The sequence below is a fragment of the Choloepus didactylus genome, chromosome 14, assembly GCF_015220235.1.
Source record: "Choloepus didactylus isolate mChoDid1 chromosome 14, mChoDid1.pri, whole genome shotgun sequence".
Classification (NCBI taxonomy): Eukaryota; Metazoa; Chordata; class Mammalia; order Pilosa; family Megalonychidae; genus Choloepus; species Choloepus didactylus.
In genome coordinates, this window is record NC_051320.1 from 20,582,660 (window position 1) to 20,607,667 (window position 25,008).

The 25,008-nt window shown below is 36.0% G+C and overlaps 1 long non-coding RNA gene and 1 pseudogene across 1 annotated transcript in view; both read right to left on the reverse strand.

Annotated features, from left to right (window-relative positions):
- The window catches only part of LOC119509311, a 596,159-nt gene that overhangs the window by 484,368 nt on the left and 86,783 nt on the right, over window positions 1-25,008 (reverse strand). The gene's annotated exons all lie outside the window — the stretch shown is intronic.
- On the reverse strand, window positions 10,252-11,776 carry LOC119509310 (annotated as a pseudogene).

Genomic DNA, 25,008 nt, shown 5'->3' on the forward strand with positions numbered 1-25,008 from the left:
AATAAATAATTTAAAAAAAACCATAGGACTGTACAACACAAATAGTGAACCCTAATGTAAATCATGGTCTATAGTAAATAGTACAATTGCAATAATATTCTTTCATCAGTTGCAACAAATGTACCACACTAAAGCAAAGTGTTAATAATAGGCTGGTATATGGGAACTCTATTTTGTTTTTTATTTTTCTTAAACCTACAGCTTCTCTATATAAATACATACTCACTTTTGAAGTCCTCCTGGTGTTCCTCCAATACTTTATTTCAATGTGCTAGAGCACACTGGAGCTACTTTTATCATAATATTCCATGTACAGTGATTCCCTGCTTCCCGTCTTACACTGAAATCCCTCAGGGCAGGGAAGATGTTTCACTAGACCTTATAGCCACAGCTCTTAGCAGAGTACCTGTTTCCTAGAAGAACCCCAACCGTTACTTATTGACTGGATGAAGAAATGATGAAGCTAAGCTATCTTCAGATGTAGATCTAAAGGTCAAAAAGACAAGCAACTCTGAGAATTCTTCTTTCACCAAGACAATTAATTAGTATTAAAACAATGATAAATCCCTGCTTCAGTAAAAGAATGGGTGATTCCAAATGTTTCACAATTAAATGTGCTGATTATCTGTATTTAGAGATGTAGATAAGAATGAAGATAGCATAAGACTTGCTTGATATGCTTAAATTTTATATTTTATCATGTTGCTTCGACAAAAGTGCACCACAGGTTTTAGTAAGAAGTCACTGTTGATATCTATAAGTAGCTGATCAAGACTGAGGCCAGGGTTTTAAGCACCAAGGGTCAGGCAAGCTCTGATACAGAAGAAACCATGATCTTGTCTTTTCTGTATGCAGCAAAGGTGAAACTTTACACGGCTCATTTCAGCCCCTCAGAAAACCCATGTGAGAAAAGGTAGAGATGGAGGATCCAATGTAACCCTTTGATGGCCACTCAAGATGGAAGGGGGGACCTCAGAGGCCCCACCTCTCTCACCATGCTGCTTAGGAAAGAAGCTATAGGAGGGGTCTTGTAAATAAAGTTTGTCCCCCTTCCAACTACCAGCAATAAGTACATTTACATTTCTCACTTGTACTTGGAACAGGGCTACAGATTAAATAGATACCATTCAGCCAATATTTACAAAGCACATATTATGTGCCAGACACTTTTTGGCTCCAGGGAATTTAGCAGGAAAAAAAGTCAGTCAAGAACACAACCCTCATTGTAACAGGAAAAATAAGACTTATTGAAATAATTAAGGTTTACATCACAAACTTCATAACTTCCGTAGCGTTAGTGTGTTCCTGGCTCTGCTCCTCCAATACTTAACTATACGCAGGATGGTCATTTCAGTCACATCAACTTAAGGTGATGGAATCAGCCACTTAAATTGTAATAAAATCTAATCCATGTTTTGTGGGTATTTCCCCACCAATCTCTACAATCTCAGCAAGGCCTAAATTTGCTTTCCTATTTTATTAAACAAATGAAACATCAACAGATATTCTCCTACCATTGATTGTCCTCAACTAAACAGCATAGAGGGGCAGGTAGCAAAGAGAGGTAGTCATAGTATTGAAAACTAGGAAATGTAGAAAAAGGAAGAGATATAGTAAAGCTAATATGCATCCACATTAACCTCTCCTCACTTCGTACAATGTGGTACTCCTACGGCCAAGCTGGTAACTTACTCCATCCTGGGTCCATTTGTTTTTCTGAGCTCATTGGTCCCAGTGTAGTTCAGAGGAGCATCTTGTACTGGGGGGCCCATTAGTCACCAAAAAGGAGATGTCTCTGTATGATCCATTGTACAAATACAAGTACAATTTTTAAAGAGTCAGCCCTTAGCTGGGCCAGCAGGAGGCACTGTGGAAGGTCTGGCAGGGACTCTCAAAGGCCAAATAGTATTTCCTCATTTTGAGGATCCTATAGACCACCTCACTGCAGCCTCTAGCTACATTTAGCCCTACTATGTGCCTGTATTAAACCAAAAAAAGACAAAACAAATTTTTAAATGCAAGATCCTTAGGGTTAGGATCATCAAGTTTATACTGAAGGCTACAAAATAAGCTCAGTCATTACTTTATCTTCAGTTTCCCTAGACCTTGAAGACTAAACAAAATGAGAAACCAAGGGGCTGTGTATGAGCATTAATTTAAAATATATTTAAAATACATGTTTTCATTAAAAATAAATATTAATATAGTCTCAATGGTACAACATTGGAGCTATTTCTAATGTTCTGACAATATCATCTGCTTTGACCTCTGTGAAAGAGCTTTGATGGTCATTGTGACTACTGAGTTTCTCCATGACACCAACCATCACAACCAGTAGCTTAAGGAAAAGGGAAGCTTAGAAATGGATTCCACACTTAGAAAGGCTCAGATTCCCTCAGGATTTTAAGTGCAGACGTAATATATGCCATTTCCTTCTGTGAGACAGGACCCAGAAAGGTTATACCCATTGAGGAAATCACAGGAATTAAATCAACAAAAATTCATTTAGGACAATCCAGTCAAATTAATGCCTGGAAGAGATCAATTCCTCAGCCATCTTCCCTTTTAGCCCATGGGGTCATTTCTTCACTAGTCACTCTTCTACTCCTCCACTTCTCTTTCACAGCCTTACCTATGACTGCTCTTTTTATGGGGCACCGCTTCAGAGGGTGTGCAGGAAAAATAATGGAAATGAAATTAAACCCAGTCAGATTTGCAATTGGTTAGTAGTTCTGGATTTCAATGGGGGGTGAGGTTAAAATTACTTGCTTCAAAATGAGTCTTGGTAATTACTTGTAAAATTTAATTGCCCATGCTTTTCCTATTCCCATTTACCAAGGCTAAGCAAAGTTTGTGTATTTCTTTATGATTTTCCACTGCTTCTTACTGGGGAAGAGAAGGAGAAAGACACACTTGCATTTAAACTTAAAAAAATTAATAGCCCTTTTTTAACCTGTGTAAGTATTTGTGTAAATACAGCATTTCAGCCGCTCTAATCTCAAAATAAAGTGAGAAAACTTCTTTTTCCCTCCAGAGAAATACTTTGTTTTTCAAAGACCAGTGATCTACTTAAAACTTTCCATGCATATATAGTAAATGTGATTCTTAGTTATTCTAAATACTAAAATTGTAACCTACTAAAGTTTCATTTGGCCCAAGAAAACAATTTTTACCAGATGCAAATATTATCTCTGGAAATCATATATAATTCCTGAAACAACAAAATTTAATTCTTTAGGAAACATTACTTTTTAAAAAGGAAATGAATTAAAAGTACTCTTTTAATGATCCATTATCTATTTTATTTAAGCTATTGACCAATTTTCCTTAAATCTGCTAACTCTTTACTCCATTCTATATTTTATTAATACTCACATTTGTTTATTTTAGTTAAGTACTTACTACCAAATATTTGTGTGTAAATAAGGCCAAATAAACATTAGACCACTTATCATCTTGGACTCAAATATGTGCCCCTCCAACATCATAGAAATGATGTAAATGAGACAAAACAAGGAATTGAGTTTTCATGCTTACAAACTATTAGAAGTCAGGTGAACATAGCAAGTAAAGAATATTCCAGTCCTGCTCTTATAGAAGCTAGTTAGCAAAAGCATTGGAGAGTCTGGATAATGCTAGCTGAATAAAACACATATTTAGCACTTCCTGGTTGTAAAGAGGACCAAGATGGCAGGCCACACCTAAGGTCTAGAAATCCAAGTTTGGAAAGGTCTTTGGAAGTCATCTAGTCCAGCTGGTTTCAAACTGAGTTCCAAGGCAGTACCTGAAGAGCTCCAAGACAGGGAGGTTGGACCAGGGGCTTCTGTGTGAGCCTCCTACCCTGTGCTACAGGAGATGCTTTGCTTTTATCAGTTTTATATACTGGAGCACCAATAAGACTTTAATTTTAAAAAGTGTTTTGTTTGTAAAACACAAGTTTGTAAAATCTCTATTAGCTTCATTGCCCTAAATTTACAGATGACATAACTGAGATTTATAGACTTAAATCATGGCTCACATCTTCATAAATACCTTATGGCAAAATTAGAAACTCCATTTCAATACATTTTTCAAATCACTGCTGCTGTTTGAATCCTGGAGATTACATCAGTGCCTTGTAAATGTTAGGCATTCAATAAAGGTTTGGACCTGGGACTTAAATCTCATTAACTTGAGCTAAGTAGCTTCATTTACTCAAGCAAATAGGTTCTACAGAGAAACTAAAAATTCACCCTAAATTTTTTATTCTTCAAAGAGCAAGAATATCACCAAAAATAGGCATAATTCAAATCAACCTAAAGTAAATTAAATATACCACTCACAGTAGGCAAACTTAGGTTTCAAAATATCATGAAGTGACAAATGAGAAATAAATATGGTTAAGATTCCCCATCCCTACCAGTTTTTCCCACCCTGGCATCAGCGATAACTTCCATCTGACCTGGCCTTTATTCCTCTGTTCGTCGTTCCTTTGATTGCATATAAAACTAATTATTTTCAGTTCCTCTAGCTACCTGCTCTCACCTCTCGCCTTGAGGAGCTCTTGTTCTGGAGTACACAGCAGAGGAAACAACACATTAATAACACTATAGGTGGTACTATAACATTGATGTAAAAAGCAAGAAAAGACTTTTTTAAAAGAAAAATAAGTGATAGCTTTAATTATAGAATTATATAATTCAAAATCATAGAGGGACATTAAAATGAAGTGTTACACCTAATGAACATGATATAGCAAAGGGAATTTGAATCCACAATACAATATATTAGTTTACATTACAGAAGGGAAAAAGCAAAAGAAAAATTATGAGCATTGCAAAGGCACAAAACTCACTTTAAGTAACTGAAGACAACTGACAAGATTATTCATAATTATTTTAACTCTATTTCCCAGTTGGTGAGCATGGCTTGGTGCTTGTTTTGTTTAATGCCAGATTGATATTTAATATTGCCATTGTGACCTCTTAAGATTTATGATAAAGAGATTATCCAAAAAGTTTCTTCAAATTACAAACCTTTGTTTTAATATGAGGCATTCCACAAGCTACACATTTTCCAGAGAATGATCCTGTTTAAATACGTGATGTTGTGTCATTTCAACATGATCCTTTGTGGTGAAGAAATGGGCATTAAGTCTATAGGGGAAAAACTCTTCATGAAAATATGTGGAATTTTCACACTCATCCCTACCTCAAACTTTTAAATAAAAGTTGATAAATCCTCTTTTGGAATTCAGAAACATTTTTCTAATATTTTTCAGGAAACTTTTAATTTCCTAAATTTCTACAGTTCTCCAGCCAAAGACCCAGATAATAAAAAGCATGTTCATTAAATTCATGGCCCCAAGTTGGGCATAATGTCTAATATTTAAGGGACAGTATTAGCGTTTGAATCAAAACAATAACTTAAAACAAAAGACTAAAACTTAACAGAGTCCAAAATATCTATTTCCATTTCTGACTCCCCCTACTGAACTTCAGCTTCATCTACCACAAAAATGGAGAAAAGAATACGTGACTCAGAGGGGTATTTGAGATTAAATGAAATTACTTTGCACATTGCACAGAACACAGTACATAAGTTCAATAAACACTGATTTTATGTTCTCCTTCCATTTTTTCTAGAGTAAAAGTTCTTACAGGAGTGGATTTGTGTCTTAAACATTTTTCAAGTTCTCCAATGACTCACAGCAAAGTAAGGTCCCTATTGGAAAGCAAATACCAAGAGAGCAGATCACTTGTCAGCTTGCTTACCATTCTACTCCCATGCAGAATGTGCTCAGTAAGTACACTGTGTTGGAAAAATAAAGTTTTATGGTGAATGACTGATTTTTTAGCAATCACAGATTTTCTAGCCTAGAAAGGGAAATCATGAAAACAATTTGAAAAACAGAGTTCTAACACTCTCACATTTATTAAACAGAGGAGGAAATGTGGCTTGCATTTTTTTTACTACTTCTCACTATGTATATGAGGAAACTAAACAAGTATTTTGGACTACTGTATCCATAAAGCCACTATGTATTTTAGAGAAAGGAAGATCCACACAAAAATATAGCCACCACAGGCAAAAAGTATAACACTGTCTTACTGTCCTATTTTCAGTCACCCAAAACTGCGGGAGATGGAATTGAGTTGAAATTACCTTTGAGATCAAAGAACAGGTGGGACAGACTCTCTCCAGTTGGAATTTCCTGAGGAGAATAAGGAGTTATTTCTTAATATTAAGACTGCCCAGTCTAACTCAACAGGAGAAGGCATTTTAAAATATGTCTTCCATAGATATTGTATGTTACCACTAATGTGAACTCCATGAACAATGTAAAATAAGTGTCTTATTATGTAGAATACAGGGGACCTGGAGATAGACAGAAGCTAGTGAAAGGGGAATGATAATCTAACACGTACAGATATGTTAATGAGGGTGTCTTAATTGTATGGGAATGGACAGTTGTGCTTATGGTTTGTTAATGGGATTATAATTATCAGTGACTCATTAAAGGTGAAAATGTTTGGAAACGGTTGTTTAAAGTCATGTAACCCACAGAGTAGCACTACAGACATAAATAAGTGTTAGCAAGATATATTTATAAGATATGACACTGGTATGAAGAGTTAACAATAAAGTGGTATATGGAAAAACTACCCATTACATACTATAGACTATATTTAATATGAATATCTTACCAACTCTACACTAATACTAGGGATGAACAACTAGTGGCTTCTAAGAGCTCTGGGATGTTTTATGTTATAACTGTTTAAAATTGAGAGTGATAATGATTGTACAACTAAGTGAAGATAATGTGAGAAACTGTTTATCTTGGGACAGAATATATGTTATGTGAAATCAGGAACCCACTACTTAATAAAATCTTGAGGCTTGCTTTAGTGAAATTTAGGGCTATAAATGGGAGGCTAAGCCTTCCTATAATTATGCCTAAGGGGCACCTCCAGAGAACCTCTTTTGTTGTTCAGATGTGGCCTTTCTCTCTCTAAGCCCAACTGGGCAAATAAATTCATTACCCACCCTCCCACACACACATACACCATGAAGAACATGACTCCCAGGGGAATGAATCTCCCTGGCATTGTGGGACATGACTCCCAGGAATGAGCCTGGCCCTAGCAGTGAGGGACTGAAAATGCCTACTTGACTAAAAGGGAGAAAAAGAAAGGTAACAAAATAAGGTTACAGTGGCTAAGAGGTTTCTCTTATGCAAGCTCCATCTAGGTATCCCAAATGGCCACAATATGCCATGCTCTTACCAACAGTAGTCCCAAAATACTTAGGCCCCTATCTAAGATTCTATAAAAGATACATGCACTAAGTTTTATCTTAAATCTACCAGTGTTCCTATGCCAGACAAGTCCTAAAACCCAGAGGCAACAGCCTCTCTAAGAACAACAATCAGATGCAGCCCCCTTCCCCATACTGTCAACACCTCCTTTCAATATGAACAAGTTAGGGTGCTCACTGCCTAGACACCCCTGAAGATTGAGAAAGTGAGTAAACGAGAGGAAACGGTAGCAACAGATGAGATAAGATTTAACAAAGCATTACGAATACTGAAACTTCATATAAATATATATATATATAATATATATATATTTTTAGATGCTAGGATATTAGAATAGCTAGAAGGAAATAACTGAAATGGTGGAACTGTCACCTATAACATTCTTTGAAATCTGCTCTATAGTCATTTGTTGAATTTTGCTTTGAAAGTTTTCACCTTTCTGTATATACTTTATATTTCACAATAAGGAAAGAACTGAAACTGTGGAACTGTAACCCATAAAATTTTGTGAAAATACCTATATAACTGCTTGTTGAGCTGTACTTTGAAAGTTAAAACCTTTCTGTATATATGTTATATTTTACAATAATGAAAATAACTGACATTGTGGAACTGTAACCCATAACATTCTTTGAAATTTGCTCTCTACTTGCTAAATTATACTTCAGAAGTTATCACTGTTATTTATATATGTTAGAGTTCACAATAAAAAAATGCATAAAAAGTTGTGTCTCCTAATTTTTGCCAAGAAATCCCTCAGATCAAGGTCAAAGTAATTGAATAATGATTAACCCATGTTGTACATAAAAATATTTTTTTTCTAATAAAGGTTTTTTTAAAAAAAAGGTCACTATGAAAAAAGTTGTAATATTTTCTTTCTCCAGTCCTTTGTTAATAGAACTGACTTTGGTGGATCCAGATTTGCTAGTAGGGGTTAAATTATTTCCCCTGGTCCCTTCAACCCCAGAATCCCATGATTTTGTATTCCAGCAGGACTGAGCTGCAAACCCCTTAAAGTATACAGATAAATAAAATTGGTACCTTTTCTTTCCATTTCCCTATTCACTTGACATCACTGATTGACTTCATTCATATTCTCTATAAATTTATAAGAGTCCATAACTGTGAGAGTTTAAATCTCATTCCACTGTCCTAAATACCTCCTTAACCCCAGTATATATTTTTAATCAGTATATTCTTTGTCGCCCATCAGGTCTTAATATGTCATGTAATACAATGCAACTTCACATGAACCATAAATGACCCTTAATACATCATTGACTGTATCAGATATTGTGGTAAGGGTTTTTGGTTGTTTCTTTTTTTTTTTTTTTTGCTTTGCAACTCAATTTATGACAAGTACCCCAATTACAGGGTTGACTCCTATAAGAATATTAAAGTGCTATTATACCAGACACAAAATACAAGTAATTAACAGGCAGTCTATTTTGCCCTTCTGTTCCTCTGATAACTATGGAATAGCTTAAGTTGTGACTTCTGGATTTTGGTCTTGAGTAAAACTTATGCTTATATTTTTCACATCAACAAACTGTTTTAAAACATCATATACAATTTAAAGCTTTGTATTTTTCACATCTCGTCCACACGCATTATATCACCTGACTCACACTATCACGTAAGGCAGAATCCTCACGGAAACTGAGAGTAACTGACTTGCCCAAGTGAAAAGGAATATAATTCTCTTCTTTATTGACATAGCTTTTGATTACTTTCATTTCAGTCACATTTTCATACTATCTGAGATAATAACTGATTTTAAGAATGGTACTGCCAGATACATTAAATCATACAAGTCATAGAGGACAATATTTGGTGCAATGTAGTAACATAAATATATAATCCTTTCCATTTACAAAATGGGTCCACAAATATTCTTTGATGCTTATAAGAACTTTATCATAATTGTCATTTTCCACATAAGAGACGCTCAGAAATACACATTTACATATTATTATATAACCGAGTCAGTATCTTTCGTATGTACTAAGGTTGGTTAAAGAGTCTGGAATTGAACAGTTCATTCAACAATCTAGAACTGCACTTCTAGAACTCATTTGCTAAGACATTAGAGAAATTTAGCTATTGTAGGAGGACTTAATGTTATACTCATCTCACCTTGGAAACAGAATTATAGAGTATATTCTGGCTCGGAATGTACTTTGAATAAATACTTCAGAATTAATGTTGACTGGTTAATAAAGAACAACCACAAGCATGTTTGGTTGCTAGTATTATAAAACTTTGTCTTCCTAAGCAAGATAAGGAGCTGAGTCAGTAATATTTTTGTCCATTCTTTAAAAGGATCTGTAAGGAAATAAGCCAATGAGAGACCAACTTCACTTCAGATTGAATGGCCTTGGGAGATGAGCTGGTGGGAAACTCTCTCTTTAGGCCCTAATGGTTAAAGGAGAGCAGGAGGCACTGATAGGACTATATTCTGGACAGAAGGAGGAAAGACTGCAGTGAAACACATCTTCCTTCTCAGATGATGTTTTAACATCTGACTCCACTTCTATGACTTCTCCCTTTGAACAAGATACAGAAGATGGAAGGACCAGTCAGTCAAGGTCCAAGAAGAAATCATTAATAACACATCTGCCAGAAGCCTTATCTGTCCCTGAGGAAGAACGTGCAGAATATAAAAATATCTTGCCTTAAAGCCAGAACTGGAAAACAAGGGATGAATGGTTCATGTCAACGTCCCTTCTACCTTTGTACTGGGTCCACTGAATCCAAGAAATATATTTTTCTTTAAGTAGTTAGTGTTGCATGCTCAATTCAGTGAGCCCTCAAGGATGCATTAGAGAGGAGTGAGATAAGCTATTTCCTGAAGAGTCCTAATTCTCCAAGCTAACTCAGACAGGTCATCTGAAAGAGCTATGATGTAATACATAATCAATAATTAAAATCAAGTACAACACAATTTTTGCCTAATCTCTCATGTTGCTTGTACCCAATGGAAATGCTCACCATAATTTAAGTTGCCCAAATTGCTGCTATATTTCCCACTAAGAGGATTATAAATTTGCCTCGCATCCCTTTTTGGTCCTGCTGTAGATTTCTTGGGTGGTGAACCTGAAGTGCATCTTCACTGGCTCTCTTTTGCCTGATCTCAACCTTCTATATAGGTTTCCAGGATAATGTTACTGTGCTCTTGTAAGAAGGAGGAATATGGAAGAGATCCTTGATTAAAACATTGATATTGTTTGGTATTTTCAATGCAACAACTTTAATTTTGTACTCTTCTGTTTTTAAGGCCTCATCTGTTTTCCCCTGGAGAGCCAAGCATAATAGTCTGATATAAACTTGTAGGCCCCGTGCAAAGTACTGCAGCCTGACTTCGAAATCTTTGAGCTTTTCTGCATTCAGTTTGGCTGTTAGGAAATCTGGAAGTTTTCGGCCCAACTGGTGAAAACTATACAATAAACATTCCACATAGCCGATCTGTAGTTTAGGTTCTTCATTTCCAGCATTCTCTCCATTTTCTGCTCCTTCTGAAGGGAGAGGCATATACTCCAATAACTTATCAAATAGTTTCCTTAAATTTGTTTCTAGCTTTTCCATGTCACCACAAAATGAACTCATCTCTGCCAACAATTCCAATACCTCCAACTGTATATCGAGACCTTCCACAGGGGTAGTCAAAGAACTGAGGTTAGGGAGAACCTGCTCACAGAAGTAAGTCACAAACCACGTGGAATGAACATTTTTAGCGAAGAGGGGTACTGCCTGGCGAGTGCACTGTAAGAGCCTATCCACGCAGTCAGGATCTGAGGGATAGAAGGTTTGTTCCAGGTCAGCTTGCTCAGCCACCAACTCTACTAGTTGCTGTCTTCCACTCACTGTCTGTAAGCTCTTTAACCCAGATAGTATCTTCATGAACAGAATAAATTCTTCACCAGTTACATCTTCTAGGACCTTTTTGGATTCAGTTAGTATAACCTCCTCTATTTCCTTTGTTAAGATTTCATCTGGTAAAGTCTTTTGTTGAAAGGAATTTGATTGCTCAGTCTCTAACAATGTTCTCTCCTTGAAGTATTTCGCTAAACAAGCCCCCTAAAGTCCCTTTTGCATCCATCTTAAATATACTTAACAGAGCATTGTTTACTAAGTTAAATTTTGCAGAGTCATCTGTCTGCAAAAGTTGTGTTAGTATGTCTGCCACGCGGGGTAGATTTTCTCCAGTAGCAAACTGAGGCAGCTCTTTACTTGCCTGACGTGGAATCGGTACATCTTCATCCTCACAGAGGTCTAACTGTGCACTGACAGCAGATCAGCTAATTCAGGAAAATGCTTAGAGAATTTCAGAATAAACTGGGCGGCTAATCTTTTTTCCTTTGTACCACCTTTCACACCATCCAATATCACTTGATAGGCATCTTTATGCTGTACTGCTTGCTCAGTGGCATCGGCCAGAATGCCATAGTTGCGGTAAACCTCCTCCACAGTGGGCATGATGAGTGACAAGCACAGGGCTCGCTCCTGCTGTCGTCGTCATCGCTGACACCACCACCACCTCTGAAATTCTCCAAACCCGCAACACGCACTATTACTATGGTGAGGTTTTTAATGATGGAATAATTTGGGGACCGCTGTATAAATATAAGATAATAAAAGGAAGTCAGGGGAAAAAATGAATTGTTTATCAAAAAGGAATTTGTTTCCTTGTGCCTATGAAGTGTATCCAAAAAAAAAAAAAAAAAAAAAAAAAACAACAGTAGGTTTCTGTGCCTTCCTGACCTCTATTTTACCACTTGGTTCCAACAGTTATCATCATATAATCTACAAAAAGCCAACTGTCTTCAGGCCTTTATCTATCATCAATTTGCATCCAAAGCCAACAAATTCAATTTCAAAAGGATGCAAAAGGGACTTTAGGGGGCTTGTTTAGCCAAATACTTCAAGGAGAGGACATTGTTAGAGACTGAGCAATCAAATTCCTTTCAACAAAACTTGAACAATGTAGAGCTTTAAGGCAGATTTCCCTGAAGTGTTGAGCTGTGCTAAGCAAAACATGCCAGGTCTCTTCACTGGTTCAACTTCTTGGAGACCACAAAGGCTGCTCAGAAATTAAAAGTCCCCCTCTCCACACAGCTCCCCCAAACTCATGCCCCCCTCTTCTTTCTTTCTTGTTCCCTCCATGGTCCTTTCTGCCAATACTGCCCTCTGAAAAGCATAGCTCTTTCTTGCCCTCTGACTTTTCTTTCTATCTAGGATCAGCCTCCTGAAAATCTGGGAAGTAAACTTCATGATATGATTGAATTGAATTCAAACATTCATAAAGCTTATCTAATCTGTCTGTGTTCAAGGCCCTTGGCTAAGGTGCTAGGAAAATCAAACAGGGAACAAAGAACTCTTGCAGAATTTTGGCTCTCCAAGAGCATGTAACATGGGAAGAGGAAACAAAAGGAGAAAAAGTGCTAAAGAAAGATATAATTAACGTGCTGTAGACATGCTGAGTAAGAAACAACCAATTTTTAGTGGGGGATTAGGAAATGAATATCTGAGAACAAGGCAATTAAGCTATGAGCATAATGACAATAAGCATAAAATTCATTTTTAACTGTAGGAAGATCATAAACATAGGCAGATGAATGTGAAAGTACATTATGTGTTTGGGGAATATTATTTTGGCATCAAGATCACAGGAAAATAGGAGCATAGGGAAATGGTAGGATGGTGGAAATGAAACTGGAAAATGAGTTTGAGTCCATTCGGTCATTCAACAGTAATTGAGCGTCTACATTGCGTTAAGCATACCCTGTTAAGAGCTGGGGATATGAGAACGAATGTGGACCCGACATCACGAGATTGAGAACATCTTGACCAAAATGGAGACGTGAAATGAAACAAAACAAACTTTCGGTGGCTGAGAGATTCCAAATGGAGTCAAGAGGTCACTCGGGTGGGCACTCTTGCACACTATATAGATAACCCTTTTTAGGTTTTAATGTACTGGAATACTAGAAGTAAATACCTGAAACTATCAAACTGCAACCCAGTTGCCTTGACTCTTGAAGACGACTGTATAACAATGTAGCTTATAAGGGGCGACAGTGTGATTGTGAAAACCTTGTGGATCACACTCCCTTTATCCAGTGTATGGATGGATGAGTAGAAAAATGAGGACAAAAACTAAATGAAAAATAGAGTAGAATGGGGGAGGGGGGATGATTTGGATGTTCTTTTTTTAGTTTTATGTATGATGGTACTATTAACAGTTGATTTACATCATGGATGATTGTACCATATGTGAATATAGCTCAGTAAAACTAAATTAAAAAAAAAAGAGCTGGGGATCTATGGTGAGTACAGGTACTCCCCGGATTCCTGCTCTCGTGTGGTTTTTTCATAACATTAGGCCATAAATAAACATGAATCGTGACCTGTGACAAGCAATGAAGAAGTGGGGAGCTAGGCTGCTGGGGCAGGGACTGCTGTGCAGGAACTCCGGTTCCAGGAAGGCTTTCCTTGAGGAGGGATACTAGGGTGAAGATCCAAAGGTTTTAATTTCACTAAGCAAAGAGGTGAGAGGGAAAAAGTATTCTAGACAGAGGGAATGGCCCATTCAAAAGAACAGAATGTGAGAGTGAAAACTGAGAGCTCAATCTGCAGAAGCTCGGCCAAGAAGTCCATCCTGAGAGCAACGCGAAGCCACTGAAGGGGATAGATAGTATTGATCTGAAAAAGAAACTTTTTTTCTGGGTCAGAGAAGTCTGTTAGGCGAAAAACATGGCCTATAAAGAACCAGCGCACATCCCATTTAGCACAGGAGATGCGTTTCTAGAAATGGGTGGGCTAACTCTGAGTCAGCGAAATCTTCCCCAGCGTCATCCAGGAAGAGGGAGGGATAAAGTCACTCATCCATACTCTTCAAATCCCCTGAAGACAGGACATACCTCCAGCCATCTGTGCTGGCAACTACGGTTCATAAACTTGTTGGGCATTTCGAAGCCCTTTATAAAGCCAGAGCTCTCGTCCTTAAGTGCCTGCTGATCTTTAGCCAGCTTCCTCTATTGTTTCATTAAGCAACTTCTGCCACAAAATACGACTTTTAATGTTTGGTAAGCTATTGTTTCTTTGTTGGGGTTGGGACAGAGCATTTTCCGGCAGCCATCATGGATCAAAATTATTCACAGGAACATATAACAATGGCAAAAACAAAAGCTGAAACTGAGAGCATTTGCAGCATAGTACACTGCCTCTCATTGGCTGAGAGAGCAAGTCTAGCGCGGATTGCCAGGCCAGCTCTCATTGGCTGAGAGGTATGCCAGCCGTCCACGCACGGGGAGCTCTAGAAGACGGTTTGTGGTTGCGTTAGACTTGACTGTGTATGTATATAGGTTATTTTTAGAAAGAAAATTTAGAGATAAATATCATTGTTATATGTCAAAGGACTTAGAACAAATTGGACACTAAATTGAGCTTATATATATTTGGGTGGATTGTTTGCAATGATACAATCATGGTTTATTTCAATGCTTGGCAATATTTTTATGTAATGCTAGTAAAATTATAATAACTAACAATGCATTTAGGAGAACATATTTTGGTGCACAAATATATGAAGACATTAAGCAAGACAAGCCCAAAAATGAAGACTGTATTCGTGCAATCACAAAAATGACAGGCCCAAGTCGAGAAAAGGTCCCCTCTAAAAGAAACTGCACAAGTGTCACCCTTGATTACTTCTGTTACAAGATCTCCTTCTCAAGCTAATAACATTATAATGAGCAAACACGTATGCAAATGTAGTAACTAATATCCTAGGGCAGAATAACAGGTGGTCTTGTGAGATCCACATGGGAGACAGAGTAGAGAGAGGCTTTGAACAGAATCAAGAATGAGATTACATGGGGAAAAAGCTAAGTGATAAACACAGAGAAGCCACAGAGCCTGGGATCTTGGTAACTTTTTTGCATGCAGAACACTAACCTGTTCATTCTCACTACAGACAAGAAACTCTAGACAAAGAGATAGTGGAACTCATTAACCTGGTGGCTTTGTTATCTGGCTTACACAATTAGCAACTGTGACATTTTCTCCTTGGAAAATTCCCCTTGCCCCTTACTACCTCCAAAAAAATCTGGGCCAGCCCAAGAGAAATAGGGTAAGAAAGTCAAGGGAAGGGTATTAAGGCAGTGATGGATGTTTCAAGAAAAATAAAATTGTTTCCACTACAGTGTGAGGGAGGGATTTAAGAGGAGCAAGAATGAAATTGAGACAGCAGCCTAACCAAGAGAAGTTGATTTCTTAGATTAGATCATTTCCTAGCATGAAAAGTTCTTTGCTTATTCTGTAGGTCTTGATCAGCCGTACCGAAGTTACACTGCACAACAAAACTGGAGCCGTTTCTTCTCGACTCAGTTTAAGGTCAAGAAGAGCTACCTCTTCTTTTCCTTACTCCACATTATTCCAATCTGTTGTAGAATCACTTTCTCCACTGCAATTTCATTCCATCTCTTCAGTGCTGCCACCTCCCCTGAGTCCTCAGCGTCTGGGCACAAAATGAACATTTATAATATGCCTTGGATGCATCTTGCATTGTTCATTGCTATTTAATGCATCCTCACAATAACTGTTCAAAGAAAACATTATTCTCTTTTCTCTAGCCTTGGGAGAGTGAATAAACCTGGTCGAAGTCATACACAGCTAGTCAACAACTGAGCTGATTTGAACCCAGGTCCCTCTGGCCTCAAAATCCTGGACCTTCTCACGACACTGTGCTGCCTCCTAGTGGAATGAATATCTGCCCATGGCCTACTTTTGTAGTTCACAATGCCAAAGGAGTCAATATAATTTTTTAAGTGCTTTTAAAATAAAAAAGCATACTGATTTCCAGCTCCTTGTAGGAATGTACTATGGAGCTCACAAGAAGGATTTCCTTTTTCTTAGAAAAGGAGGGTTGATCAATAAGCTCTCTGCATCAAATCATATAGTTAGTTTTTGTGGGAAATAGGGAATAATGTTTTATAATTCTGAAGCATTCTTTACCACTGGTGATAGCAGCAGGAAATATAAGATCTCATATAGAGATTACTGGACATGACTTAATAAAATGAGCTAGGAGAGTAGATATTCAGTAAACACAGGATGGAGGAATGAACGAACCAGAGCTTAAAATAACAACGCTGAAGCAACAGTAAATAATATCACCTACCACAAGCAGGCGTTAAATTCTTTAATCCCCTGTGAGACAGGCATTCTTGTCTATTTTGTATGTGAGGAACCTGAGACTTAGAGAAGTCAAGTGACAAGAAGCTGGAATTATAACCAAGGATGGCCTTCCTGCAAGGTCAGCCTTTCTTTTTATATTACATAATTCTATCTCTCTGTTTAGAAATTTCTATCCTTTAAGTTAAGACATTTAAAAATTTAGTTGTGTAAAGCACTATGAGAAGTAGAGTGAGGAAAACAAAGACGAACAAGACAAAGACAAATTATGATGGCTCCCCTCCAAAAGTGCACCATCCCGGGAAAAAAACTAAAATATTTATTAAGCCTTTCTGATACTCTAGTGGTCTAACCATACCTTTAAAAATCCATTTCCCATATGCCGACAAAGGATACTTTTCTCATTATATGCTTCCCATTTTACCTTAAACAGGCAACAAGTTCAAAATAAAGGCCTCAATATTTTTAACTATACCCTTATATCTATACATGTGTTATGTGTGCATATAAATATCTACAAAGAGAAATGAGACCCCAACTAATTAATTTTCATTGCATTCATATATGAAGATAATAACCTTCTTTTAAATAATTTGTTCTTTAATAATTGGGAAGGGGGGCATGCAGTGGCTTCTGTTTTATATGGTCAGATGAATGGATTCAATGTTATTAAAATGTCATTTTCAGTATTTCTTCCCTTTTCATTCAATTCCCTAGTCGTGATCCCTAGTCATGGCATCATATTGCACTCAGAAATAGGCACAAGCCAATCTGATATCTCTATTTTTTATAAAACTAACAAAGTGCCAGAACAGTCTCACACATAATTCCACCACAGTTAGATATGATTCTTGGAGAAAATAAAAATAATTGTTTCTATGTCCAGACTATGTTGTGAGTATAGGCAGTAATTTTGATAACTGAAGACATGTCAACTAAAAATAGGACCAAGACGACTAACTCCTCTAATCTTGGTCACCAAATATCAATCTTAAAAGAATGACTGGCACTGACCCAACTAGTCCTGGATTTGAACTGGTGACCTGGAAGTAACAGGCTTTTTACTTTCCATTCCCCAAACCAATCTCTAGAGTCATCCACTCCCCCTAGTCTGACATCCCAGCTTAGAAATTGGACGCATAACAAAGCAACAGATGGTCTTTAGATTTCTAGGGATGCAATGTTGAAATATTTTGTGTTTTCTTTTGGTCTTCCTTTGCCTTTCTAGTCTGACGGTTAAAAGTTTTTTCATTTTATTTCATTCTATACCATTCTGTTTGAATGCTCTTAGTTGAATTTTTGCACAACCAACCATCAAATATGTTTCAAATGGAGAAGAAATGAATCCTTGCTGAAGAGCCTTCGCAGGGTAATGCAATCCCTTGGGAGCCAAAGCAGCACTCAGAGACAGATGCTCAGTGAACTAACTGTCTCCTGACTGCAGGGGTGGCCAACCTCCTGAATAAATGTAAAGTGCAATGAGAGCGAAGAATAAAGGGAACACAGGGAAGTAATGTAACACGCTCCCCATTTTTGGGCTTCTGAAGTGCACTGCAAGATTTCCCCTTGGGATCACTCCACTTTGTAGTTTGTTTCTCTGTATGTCCTACATCATTACCTTCTTTCAGACACCTGCACTGTTCATATTTCCTTAACTGGAGCTTTGCTCTTAAGAACAACCCCCAAAGTCCTTCGTTGCAAAGAAGGTCATTATATAGTAGATAGAAACCTTAAGAGGAAAAATCCTACATCAACTGGTGGTGTAATCCCCAAGGGGAAACAGACTTTAGTTGAACAACCAGAAACCTGGCTTGCTTTATGGTGTTTACACTGCTGCTTGCTAATGGATCACCATAAAGGAAGCAAAAGGGCTCTTACACCATTGAGTAGGCTATCATGGGAGTCTTCTGAGTGTGCCTTTTTTATTTGCTGCAGTCAGGTTAATGAGCTCACCAGCCCACTTGATGTTGAGGACTTTGTAACAAAGCAATCTCTCATTAAATGCTGCCTGGCACCACTCTCTTGAAGCAAAGGGACATTCAGATTATTGAATGCCTTTGTACTCCTCATTCCTACCAGGCTATGGCGTCCAGCACTGGCATAGGTCCCACACACTTCCTGGCAGGCATCCAGTCATCCGCCTGCCCTCTTCAAACTGCATGGGCATTTGCCAATCTAAGCAGCACTGGTAGGCAAACAAGCATGGCACACGACTCCCCTGGCTGAGAGCCAAATGTGCAGCTGAACAATCTAATTTGTTTCCACTGTAGAGGGAAACATTCTTCCCCATTCTTTCCTATTCAGTTGAATTTACATGTAAAAGTTTTGTTGCAGTACAAAGGAATGCGCATTTATCTACATTTCCTTACTGCTTTTACACCTCTTTAGTCTGAACAGTGCAGGTCATGATTTTGTCTCTGGCTTTATTTAAAGAACCTCCTGGCTGACAATTTCTTCAATGAAATGACCCCAGAGTGTTATCAGTGAGCTAGCAGGTGTGTCTCTATTCAGAATCTTGCAGACAGAAGTGCATCCTGGGTAAAGAGCAATCTATGCACAATCCAGCTCTTTTCAACATTACTCATGAGACTTAATGGTTCACTGTCATAAAAAAAAAAAAAAAAAAAAAAGAAGAAGAAGAAGAAAGGAAAGAAAAAAAAAAGCTTAGAGAGCTTTTTCCAAGTCTGATTTTTTTTTTTTTTTTTTTTTTTCAGAGTGATGATAAAGCCCTGAGACATACTGGCCTAAAACAGCACCACAATTTTTTTTTTTAACTAAAACTTTTAAAATAATACATTTTCTCATGTTTTAATAAACAGTTATCTTTTTGTTGCTAATCATTCTGTTTCCAAGCTATCAAATGCTTACTTTAAAAGAATTTGAGAGCACATAGAACAGATGCTCAAAAATTAAGCATAAATTTGGCCCTGGTGTTCCATTTGAGCATAGATGAGCATGTAAGTGTATATTTGAGATGAATTAAATAAAGCTACAATCATAATTACACATTCTTGTGCTATTCATTTTTTCAAAAATAATCTGTGAGAAATTTTTCTATTTTAGGATGACTCTGAAAAAAATTTTAATTAAAATAAACTTTAGAAGCCAGGATATTTTGGGGATCTGCACATATTAAGAAAGAAGCTTGCCTATCAAATGAAGTGATGACAGTCTACCTATATTCTTAGTTTCAATTTGTTAATAGATTATGGAAGGCAAATTAAAAACTGTTCCCTAAAATGATTCAAATTTAAAACCTAACCAGAGAAAAATAATATACAGCAAATGCTATTATAAAGAAAATACATAATCATAAAACTGGCATACTCTTCTGTCATGCTTTTTAAATGCTAGAATGGGGGAGGGGGATAGTAATGTAACAATACTAATTTAATTTTTTTCAAGCTTGCATGCTGTATCAAGTTTCCATTTATATCATAAGATACTCAGTTTAAGAAATAGCACCATGTGCAGTAGTATAAATCTGAAGCCCTAACCTATAGATTTATACTGCTTATTGCATAGTTAACATATACACATTTTCAGTTCACTTAAATAATGTCAGTTCAACTACTTCTAAATTGTAAAAAAATATTAGCTGTGTTCAAATAACCTGGTATCAAATCTAATCAATATTAAATTTTTACATATGTAATTTTATAATGATTTTTCAAAAAATACTATTTTATTTCAAGTCACAATAGATTATTTTTTATGTCTGGTTTCACGTATTGTGCACTTAAATAATAAAGTAAATATATATTAAAAAACTAATCTTTCTTACAAGTCAGTCATTAAGTGAATTTCATGTAGACATAGAGGCTTTATGAATTGTCAAAGAAGACGACCAAACAGAAAAAAGCAAGAGTATAACATATCTGTGTTATTTTAAGAAAAGAGTATGTTTGGATAAAACCCATATTGTCCACCATAGTCTTTCTGAAAGGATGAAAGTATTTTAAAAACACAAATTGCTAGGAATGAAGGGAAAAAAAAAAAGTAAGATATTAGATGGTATACAGATCAAGCTTTTCCTATTAGGTGTTTTTTTTATTGTTTTTAAGAATACTCCAAACCAACGAAGGTTTATTCTATCTTCCAAAGATATATATAAATGTATATATACACACACACACACATATATTCACATCTTAGATCAGTCTGGATATTTGAAGTCTTAAAAACAAAGCTTATATTTGATTTTCTAAGTAAATTGAATGTGCTTTCTAAGTAAATTGAATGTGCTAACCACATATTTTGGTAAACTGTAGACACGGGGTGTAATAGAATTCAAGGAAGTCTATTTTGCCTATTTGAAGCAGAAAAAACTCTATTACTATGACCCTGCTCACTTGCCATCACCTTTACTAGTATAAAACCTACAGAAAACTGGGAAATGCCTTAATCACAAAACAATGCAATGTTACTATTAGTCTAATAAAAATAGTTTACAATTTCAGAGCATTTGTAGAGAAACTGATAAATTTCAAAACATAATCATGTAATTATCTTTGAAAAAATTGCAAAGGAAAATGTTAGAGTTAGAATATAATTTGATTACATATGAAATAAGGTTGAATAAATGCATATAATATATAGATCCTTTATCCATTTATCTTTTTCAAATATTAATCTCTCAACTGATTTTTAAAACCTTACAATATAATAATTTGTTAACAATAACCATGTCTGACATATTATTATATGTTCACTAAGTTTTGTTTTAAAAATCATAAATTAGAAGATACAAAAAAAATCTAAAGGCATTTGACTGCGTGTGATAAGATGTGAGGACATAAACTACCCTATTAGATGTATTCATGTCTTTTAACAGATCACCTTTTAAAAGGTATACACATAAGCATATTTTATATGCATACCAAGGGGGCCTGCTATTAAAATAACAATTGACAATGAAAAACATAGATACAAACTGAAGATTTCAAAAAACAGAATCCTATCTTAAATGATTCAGATCAGCAGACTGGTTGGCTAAATTCTCTACAAGTAGTCTTCAATTTTTTATCCAGCTATTTATAGAAAGCTGTAGGAACAGCTGAGCTGACTGAAGTGATGTCACATTTGCTGATGGAATGGTTTGTTCCAGAGCATGCCTCAGAGGCTGCATGAGTCTACTTAAGGTTTGGTACGCAACCCTAAGCAGTGAGAAGGTGTAAACATGGGCATTTTTCAGCCCCGCCAATCAATATTGCATTGATAACTTTCTACTGACCTTTAACCCTGGGAGGGATACCAATAGCACCGTACTGAATCTTCCGTCTTCGAGGGCTGCCTGGCATAAGCTACCAATTTTACAATCGATCAAAAGTCATCTCTGTGAATAAAGCTTGAGATTTCAGGCAACAGCGAGCAATTTTTGAAAGGTCATGGCTGGGTTTTTATTTGCTTGACCTGTGCTTTCAACTTGTATCACAGTTCTTTATAACCACTAAAAGTAGTCAGAAAATTTCAGATTTTTCCTCATGTATTTTTAGTAAGCCTTTGGGCATTTTCACTGTCCCTAAAAGAATATGGTTGCATGGCAACCTTCACAGTTGCTATGGAGACTCCATGTGTAAGCAGCTGCTGCAATCAGCATTAACTCCAGGCTTGCAGGTTTGTCATTCCAATACATAGGGAGGGGGAACAAATAGGACAGCACATTGCCGTAAAGGGGAAGTCACCTAGATAATGTCACTCACAAACATATGTTCCACAATTATTCTTTCCACTGTTTTATTGCTGCAATTATAGCTAAACTAAGATTACAAAATTATATGGTTTTAATTTGCCTCTATTGACTATGTTTCACTTCCATTAAAATTAAGCCTGAACCCACTTACGTAGAAAATGGTTGGCTTTCTGGAAAAAAAAAATTTTTTTGCTTTCTCATTTGACATCAACAGGAAAAATAATCAATGTGATCAAAACCTTTGTATGAAACAAGCAACTTGATCAAAATATAAATTACCCCTAACATGCAAAGCGTGGCTCCTGTCCCAAAGTTCCATCTGTATTTCTAATATTTTCAGTTCTGTCAGGATAGACCATGAAGATGCTTCAGACGACGGCGATACGAGTCTTTAGAATGTAAGCAGAAATGCCGGTTAAACCCTATTAAGCCTCTATCCTTAACTCATCCCATGAAGCTTAGAAACTGGAGCATGTGATCCCAGTATCAAAGTCCTTAAAAAGAAACTCAAGAACAGAGACACTAGGAAAATTATCGTTGATGATTTTTTCAAACTAATTTTTAATCTAACCCAGGTGACCCTGGATATTGCAAGAATCCTTGAATACCCAGAAATCTGATAAATTTATTCCATAAAGACAGGATCCCTAAGGCACAGGCACAATATTACAAACTTAAAAATCATTTGCAATATAGTGTTAGTTGCCCATCTTTTTTTTCAAGGATAGGTTTAGCATCACCAAAAGAATAAGCATTTGCTACTTTTATTCTAATATATCAATTTCTTATTTGGAGGTACATGCTTCTTTGTTGAATGCTAAGGATTATCACTAAAATATTGGTATTTTACCTAAGGGCAATGTAATCATTTGCTTTCTAATTTATATGACGTAATACTCACTAGCAGACAAGCAAGTAAGCAGTTTTTCTTGGATTTAATTAGATCCTAGTAGCAATACCGTATTTTTGTTCTATAATATAGAATGGCTGCTTTTTTTATTTTTAGCTTTTGAGTTTAAATAATCACAAATCCACAAAATAAAAGATTTATCAAACATATTTCTGCACTTACATAAATTGCTTAAAATAGAGCCATGTTAAAATGTACATATATATACACATTAAAATATATCAGAAAATGAAATTGATAACAATATTACTTTTAATAGCCTTTCATAAAACTTTAAGATAGACCTAAGTGGTATCAATTGATAAAGACAGTTATCTGATTTTAATATTTTATGAAGAAAACTATCATTGCTATTTTTAAAAAATGTATAACCTAGCAGCTTATATCCAGACACGTCAGAGAAGATATTTCTTGAATGAAATGGTAGTATGTAAAATCTACATATATATATACACACACACGCACACATACAATATTAGTAGCATTATTTTTAAATTAGTAGAATAGCACATGATAATAAAGCATAATTACCCTTTCTAAAAATCCTTACTTAGACACATTTGAAAGGTGAAATTTAAAAAGAGCTAAAAGGTAGTACACTAAATATGTTCATGATTAAAATATAACATGCACAAAAAATTCAGAAACTTATAATTACCATTGTAATGGATCTTTAAGAAGATATCTAATTGCACAATTCACAGATCTTCTTTGAAAGAACCAAATGTTGAGTTACCCAATGCTAAAATGATTCTGTTAACCTATGTTTTCATTTTTTTTCCTCTTGGCATACATTAAACCAAACATTCATTTTTTAATTGCAGTACACTATAAAAATATGCAAAGTCTCACAGACCTCATTCACTATGAATTGAATAGACACTTATTTAGGTGTAGGGAATCAAGATATAGTCTACAAACCCTGAAAATAAAACACTGATAGACACTTAAGCACAACCGCACAAGCAGGTGCTGCTGTAATACACAAACCCAGATAACATTAAGTGACCTATTTTTAAAGCCTGTCCAAGCAAAGCGGCATCAAGAAATTGAATTCTTTGCCCTTTACTTTAATGGTTCCTTGTCATGCAATCTTCAAATCAAAAAGGGTGATCACCACAAAACAAATCCCCAACCTTACAACACAGGAGCATCTTTTGCAGTTCAGTACACTGGTGCTTATGGCCTATTCATTACAGCTCGTGCTTCACTGAAATACAGAGCAGAGGACTCACACTCAAGCACAAACTTACCGAGGATTTAAAATCCGATCATTTAGCTAAGAAGAAATGCAAAATCATATTGGATTATTTTAAATATTGATGCCTTATCAATACTTTTTTACATTAACAAAGAAGACATTACATTTAAGGTGTGGAACAAACAAGCTTTATTTTAACAAACGTTTTAGTTTGCAACACCTTTGTAAGATAAGGATTTAAACTTGCCATCACTAAACTACTCAGAGCACTGGAATCTTTGACCATATAATAATAGAATATGTCCCGATTAATATAGTAAAGGACACCTTATGGTTAGAGATACAAAATACATTTCAAAATGGTTTTCTGATGACAGACCCATAAATGTTATTTTTCTATAAAAGTGACATGAATCCATGAAGAAATTATTTGGAGAATTTAAGTTCTAAACTCTGTGACTGAGAATGAGAATGTTTTATTTGGCTTGAAAAAGAGTAATTAGCTGCGTACATTAAGTATAATATGCCGGTTTCAACTAAATCGTTTTTCCATAGCTCTCTAAAATAAGACCTAACTGTTACTTTCCTTAACCGTTTGAAAAATTTCAAAGCTATAGAAAATTTGAAATAGTAAAACAAAAACCCACGTATCCTTCACCTTACTTCAACAACTGTTAACATTTCTCTTTGCAACCTTTGTTTTCTCTCCC